The following is a 6067-nucleotide window of genomic DNA, read 5'->3' on the forward strand; positions in this document are numbered from 1 at the left end:
GGGGGGGGGGGGGTGCGGGTGGGGGGTGTGACTAGCACAACAGCTGTGGCTGCCCGCTGTCTAAGCCCTTTAAACTCCTTGGGGGAGGGGTGACAGCCAGCACTCAGACTGATAGCCACCTAAGACACAAAGCCCCCAGGGCAGGGGAAGGGCAGCAGCCCTCTCTATAGCTCCAGGCTATGATTTTTCCCTGCTGGAGCCAGTGAGGCTGGATGGCTTGATCCCAAGAGGTATCCTCCACAGCCCAACACACCAGCTGTGGCAGATTGCTAACGAGTGCCTCTTCAGGCCTGACCTGGACCCATCCCTCCTCACTGGGGTCTTCCGGCAGATAGTCTGACTACTCCAGCCAGGGGCTCAGGGACAGAACTCTGATGTTCCTAGACCTGAACCCCAGGGGGAAGGGGTGGTCACAGTCTCTGCACACTAGCAGACACAGTCTTTCCTCCTCCTAGTTTGGAGGAAGCAGGGCAGCCCAGACAAGTGAGCTTTCCCCCCAGCAAAGCACACCCCCTCCACCAAGGGACAGCCAAAGTGCTTCGGTAAGTGGATCCTGCTCCCCATAAAACCCAGTCGGGTGAAACCCTCCAAAAGGGGTCATCAGAAACCCTATACAGGAGTGATCCTACAGGCATCAGGTTGGTGCCCCTCAAGATCCCAGACGAAAGAGCAAGCACCCATCTTTGCTGTTCTCCAGATTCCTTGAGTGGCATCTCCAGACATGGGAGCAAATCAGATGAATAAGGCCTAAAATGAACCCCTAGAAAACTGTGGCAACTCTACAGAAGAGGTACCTGACCATTGCAAGAGAAACAAAGAAACAGAAAGCAACACCACCAACAACAAAAAAAAAGTCTCCACAAAAACCCAATTCAAAGGTCAGCAGCCTCAAAGATCAATACTAGACAAACTCATGAAGATGAGAGAAAAATCAACAAAACAACGCTGCAGACCCAAAAGGCCAGAGTGCCTCTTCTCCTTCACACGGTCACGGCACCTTCTCCAGCAAGGACGTAGAACTGGATGGAGGATGAGAGAGACGAATTGACAGAAGTAGGCTTCAGAAGGTGGGTAATAACAAACTCCTCTGAGCTAAAGGAGCATGTTCTAACCCAATGCAAAGAATCTAAGAACCTTGATAAAAGGTTAGAGGAGCTGCTAACTAGAATAACCAGTTCAGAGAGGAAAATAAATGACCTGATGGAGCTGAAAAACATAGCACAAGAACTTTGTGAAGCATACACAAGTATCAATGACTGAATCGACCAAGCAGAGGAAATGATATCAGAGTTTGAAGACTACCTTGGTGAAATCAGGCATGCAGACAATATTATAGAAAAAAGAATAAAAGGGAATGAGCAAAACCTCTGAGAAACAAGGGACAGATCAACGAGACAAAAAAATTAACAGGATATTCAGTACTTAAGCTCAGCTATGGATCAAGTGGGCCCAATAGACATATACAGAACTCTCCAACCCAAATCAACAGAATATACATTCTTCTCAGTGCCACATGGCACTGATTCTAAAATAGACCACATAATTGGAGGCAAAACACTCCTCAGCAAATGCAAAATAACTGAAATCATAACAAACAATCTTTCAGAACACAGTGCAATCAAATTAGAACTCAGGATTAAGAAACTCACTCAAAAGCCCACAATTACATGGAAATTGAACAACCTGCTCCTGAATGACTCCTGGGTAAATAACAAAATTAAGACAGAAATCAAGAAGTCTTTTGAAACCAATAAGAAGAGACTATGTACGAGAATCTGTGGGACACAGCTAAAGCAGTGTTGAGAGGGAAATTTATGGCACTAGATGTCCATGTCACAAAGTTAGAAATATCGGCCAGGAGCAGTGGCTGACGCCTGTAATCCCAGCACTTTGGAAGGCTGAGGTGGGTGGATCACAAGGTCAGGGGTTCAAGACCAGCATGGCCAAGATGGTGAAACCCCATCTCTACTAAAAATACAAAAATTAGCCTGCCATGGTGGCACATGCATGTAATCCTAGCTACTTGGAAGGCTGAGGCAGACAATTACTTAAACCTAGGAGGCGGAGGTTGCAGTGAGCGGAGATTACACCACTGCACTCCAGCCCGGGCAACAGAGTGAGACTCTGTTAAAAAAAAAAAAAAAAAAAAAAAAAAAAAAGCTAGAAATATCTCATATCGACACCCTAACATCACAATTAAAAGAGCTAGAGAAGCAGGAACAAACAAATTCAAAAGCTAGCAGAAAACAAGAAATAACTAAAATCAGAGCAGAACTGAAGAAAGTAAAGACACGAAAAACCCTTCAAAAAGTCAATGAATCCAAGAGCTGGTTTGTTGAAAAAATTAACAAAATAGACCACTAGCTAGACTAATATAGAAAAATAGAATGAAGAATAGACACAATAAAAAATGATAAGGGGGAAATCACAACTCACCCCCCAGAACTGCAAACTACCATCAGAGAACACTATAAACATCTGTACACAAATAAACGGTAAAATCTAGAAGAAATGGGTAAATTCCTGGACACATACACCCTCCCAAGACTAATCCAGGAAGAAGCTGAATCCTTGAATAGGCGAATAACAAGTTCTGAAATTGTGGCAGTAATTAATAGCCGCCTTACCAATAAAAAAAAGCCCAGGACCAGACCATTTCACAGTCGAATTCTACTAGACATGTGAAGAGGAGCTGATCCTATTCCTTCTGAAACTATTCCAAACAACTGAAAAGCAGGAACTTCTCCCTAATTCATTTTATAAGTCTAGCATCATTCTGATTCCAAAACCTGTCAGAGACACAACAAAAAAGAAAACTTCAGGCCAATATCCCTGGTGAACATTGATGAGAAAATCCTCAATAAAATACTGGCAAAACAAATCCAGCAGCACATTCAAAAGCTTATCCACCCCGATCAGGTCGGTTTCATCCCTGGGATGCAAGCCTGGTTCAACATATACAAATCAACAAATGTAATCCATCACATAAACAGAACCAATGACAAAAACCACATGATCATCTCAATAGATGCCGAAAAGGCCTTCGATAAAATTCAACATTCCTTCATGTTAAAACTCTCAATAAACCTGGTATTATTGGAACATATTTCAAAATAATAAGAGCTATTTATGACAAACACACAGCCAATATCATATTGAATGGGCAAAAGCTGGAAACATTCCCTTTGAAAACCAGCACAAGACAAGGATGCCCTCTCTCACCACTCCTATGCATCACAGTATCGGAAGTTCTGGTCAGGGCAATCAGGCAAGGGAAACAAGTAAAGGGTACTCACATAGGAAGAGAGGAAGTCAAATTATCTCTGTTTATGGACATGATTCTATATTTAGAAAACCCCATCACCTCAGCCCCAAAACTCCTTAAGCTGATAAGCAACTTCACAAAANAACATTCCCTTTGAAAACCAGCACAAGACAAGGATGCCCTCTCTCACCACTCCTATGCATCACAGTATCGGAAGTTCTGGTCAGGGCAATCAGGCAAGGGAAACAAGTAAAGGGTACTCACATAGGAAGAGAGGAAGTCAAATTATCTCTGTTTATGGACATGATTCTATATTTAGAAAACCCCATCACCTCAGCCCCAAAACTCCTTAAGCTGATAAGCAACTTCACAAAATCTCAGGATACAAAGTCAATGTGCAAAAATCACAAGCATTTCTATACATCAACAATAGACAAGCAGAGAGCCAAATCATGAATGAATACTCATTCACAATTGCTACAGAGAGAATAAAATACCCAGGAATACAGCTAACAAGGGATGTGAAGGACATCTTCAAGGAGAACTACAAACCACTGCTCAAGGAAGTCAGAGAGGACACAAACAAATGGAAAAACATTCCATCCTCATGGATAAAAAGAATCAATATTATTAAAATGGCCATATTGGCCAAAGTAATTTACAGGTTCAGTGCTATTCCCATCAAACTACCATTGACATTCTTCACGGAATTAGAAAAACCTACTTTTAATTTCATATGGAACCAAAAAAGAGCCCATATAGCCAAGACAATCCTAAGCACAAAGAACAAAGCTGAAGACATCATGGTACCTGACTTCAAACTATACTACAAGGCTACAGTATCCAAAAAACATGATACTGGTACCAAAACAGACATACAGACCAATGAAACAGAACAGAGACCTCAGAAATAACACCGCACATCTACAATCATCTGATCTTCAACAATCCTGCCAAAAACAAGCAATGGAGAAAAGATTCCCTATTTAATAAATGGTCTGGGAAAACTGGCTGGCCATATGCAGAAAACTGAAACTGGACCCCTCCTTATACATTATACAAAAATTAACTCAACATGGCTTAAAGACTTAAATGTAGGACCCCAAACCATAAAAACCCTCAAAGGAAACCTAGGCAATACTATTCAGGACATATGCATGGGCAAAGACTTCATTATAAAAACGCCAAAAGCAATTGCAACAAAAGCAAAATTCACAAATAGAATCTAACTAAACTAAAGAGCTTCTGCACAGCAAAACAGACTATTATCAGAGTAAATAGGTAACCTACAGAATGGGAGAAAATTTTTGTGATCTACCCATCTGACAAAGATCTAATATTCAGAATCTACAAGAAACTTAAATTTACAAGAAAAAAAAAAGACCCCATCAAAAAGTGGGCAAAGCATATGAACAGACACTTATCAAAAGAAAACATTTACATGGCCAAAAAACATATGAAAAAAAGTTCAACATCACTGATCATTAGAGAAATGCAAATCAAAACCACAGTGAGATACCATCTCACGCCAGTCAGAATGGTGATTATTAAGTCAAAAAATAATAGATGCTGATGAGGCTGTGGAGAAATAGGAACGCTTTTACACTGTTGGTGGGAATGTAATTAGTTCAACCATTGTGGAATACATTATGGTGATTCCTCAAGAATCTAGAACCAGAAATACGATTTGACCCAGCGATCTCATTTCTGGGTATATACCCAAAGGATTATAAATCATTCTGCTCTAAAGACATATGCACACGTATATTTACTGCAGCACTACTTACAGTAGCAAAGTCATGGAACCAACCCAAATGCCCATCAATGTTAGACTGGATAAAGAAAATGTGATATATATACACCATGGACTACTATGCAGCCATAAAAAGGAATGAAGATTATGTCTTTTGCAGGGACATGGATGAAGCTGGAAGCCATCATTCTCAGCAAACTAACACAGGAACACAAAATGAAACACCTCAGGTTCTCACTCGTAAGTGGGAGTTGAACAATGAAAACACATGGACACAGGGAGGGGAACAACATACACTAGGGCCACTTGGGGGGTGGGTAGCAAGGGGAGGGAGAACATTAGGAGAAATAGCTAATGCATGTGGGGCTTAAAACCTAGATGATGGGGTGATAGGTGCAGCAAACCACCATGGCACACATAGACCTTTGTAACATACCCAAACTTTCTGGATTTGTACCCCAGAACTTAAAGTAAAAAAAAAAAAAAAAAAAAAGTGGCTTAATTTATTGAACACTTAATATATACCAGGGGCTATTCTAAAGGATTTACATGAGCTATCTTACATAAATCCCTAAGCAACTGTATTACTATTATCCAATTTTCATGTAAAGAAACTAAGGCAAAGAGAAGGCAATATTTGGCCAAGGTCATATATGTGATAAAGTAGTCAGAATGCTCACATAAAAAAAATCAATATGAGATTACAAACATTTCCTGAAAACCAGAAAGTGATATTATATTTTTAAAATTTGGGCCAAGTGCAGTGGCTTACGCCTGTAATCCCAACACTTTCCAAGACTGACATGGGAGGATTGCTTGAGCCCAAGATTTTGAGACCAGCCGGAGGGTTGTTGGAACCCAGGAGTTAAAAGCTGCAGTGAGCTATGATCCTGCCCCTGCACTCTGGCCTGGGCAACAGAGTGAGACCCTGTCTCTAATAAAATATAAATAAATGAAATTTAAAAATTAACCTCTTCTGGCTGGGCGCGGTGGCTCAAGCCTGTAATCCCAGCACTTTGGGAGGCCGAGATGGGCGGATCACGAGGTCA

At 41.2% G+C, this 6067-nt stretch overlaps 1 protein-coding gene across 4 annotated transcripts in view; it reads left to right on the forward strand.

The window, feature by feature from the left end:
- The window catches only part of MROH9 (maestro heat like repeat family member 9), a 133122-nt gene that overhangs the window by 83873 nt on the left and 43182 nt on the right, over positions 1–6067 (forward strand). The window lies entirely within an intron of this gene.

The sequence above is a fragment of the Rhinopithecus bieti genome, unplaced genomic scaffold (assembly GCF_001698545.2).
Source record: "Rhinopithecus bieti isolate Rb0 unplaced genomic scaffold, ASM169854v2 scaffold_1853, whole genome shotgun sequence".
Taxonomy (NCBI): Eukaryota; Metazoa; Chordata; class Mammalia; order Primates; family Cercopithecidae; genus Rhinopithecus; species Rhinopithecus bieti.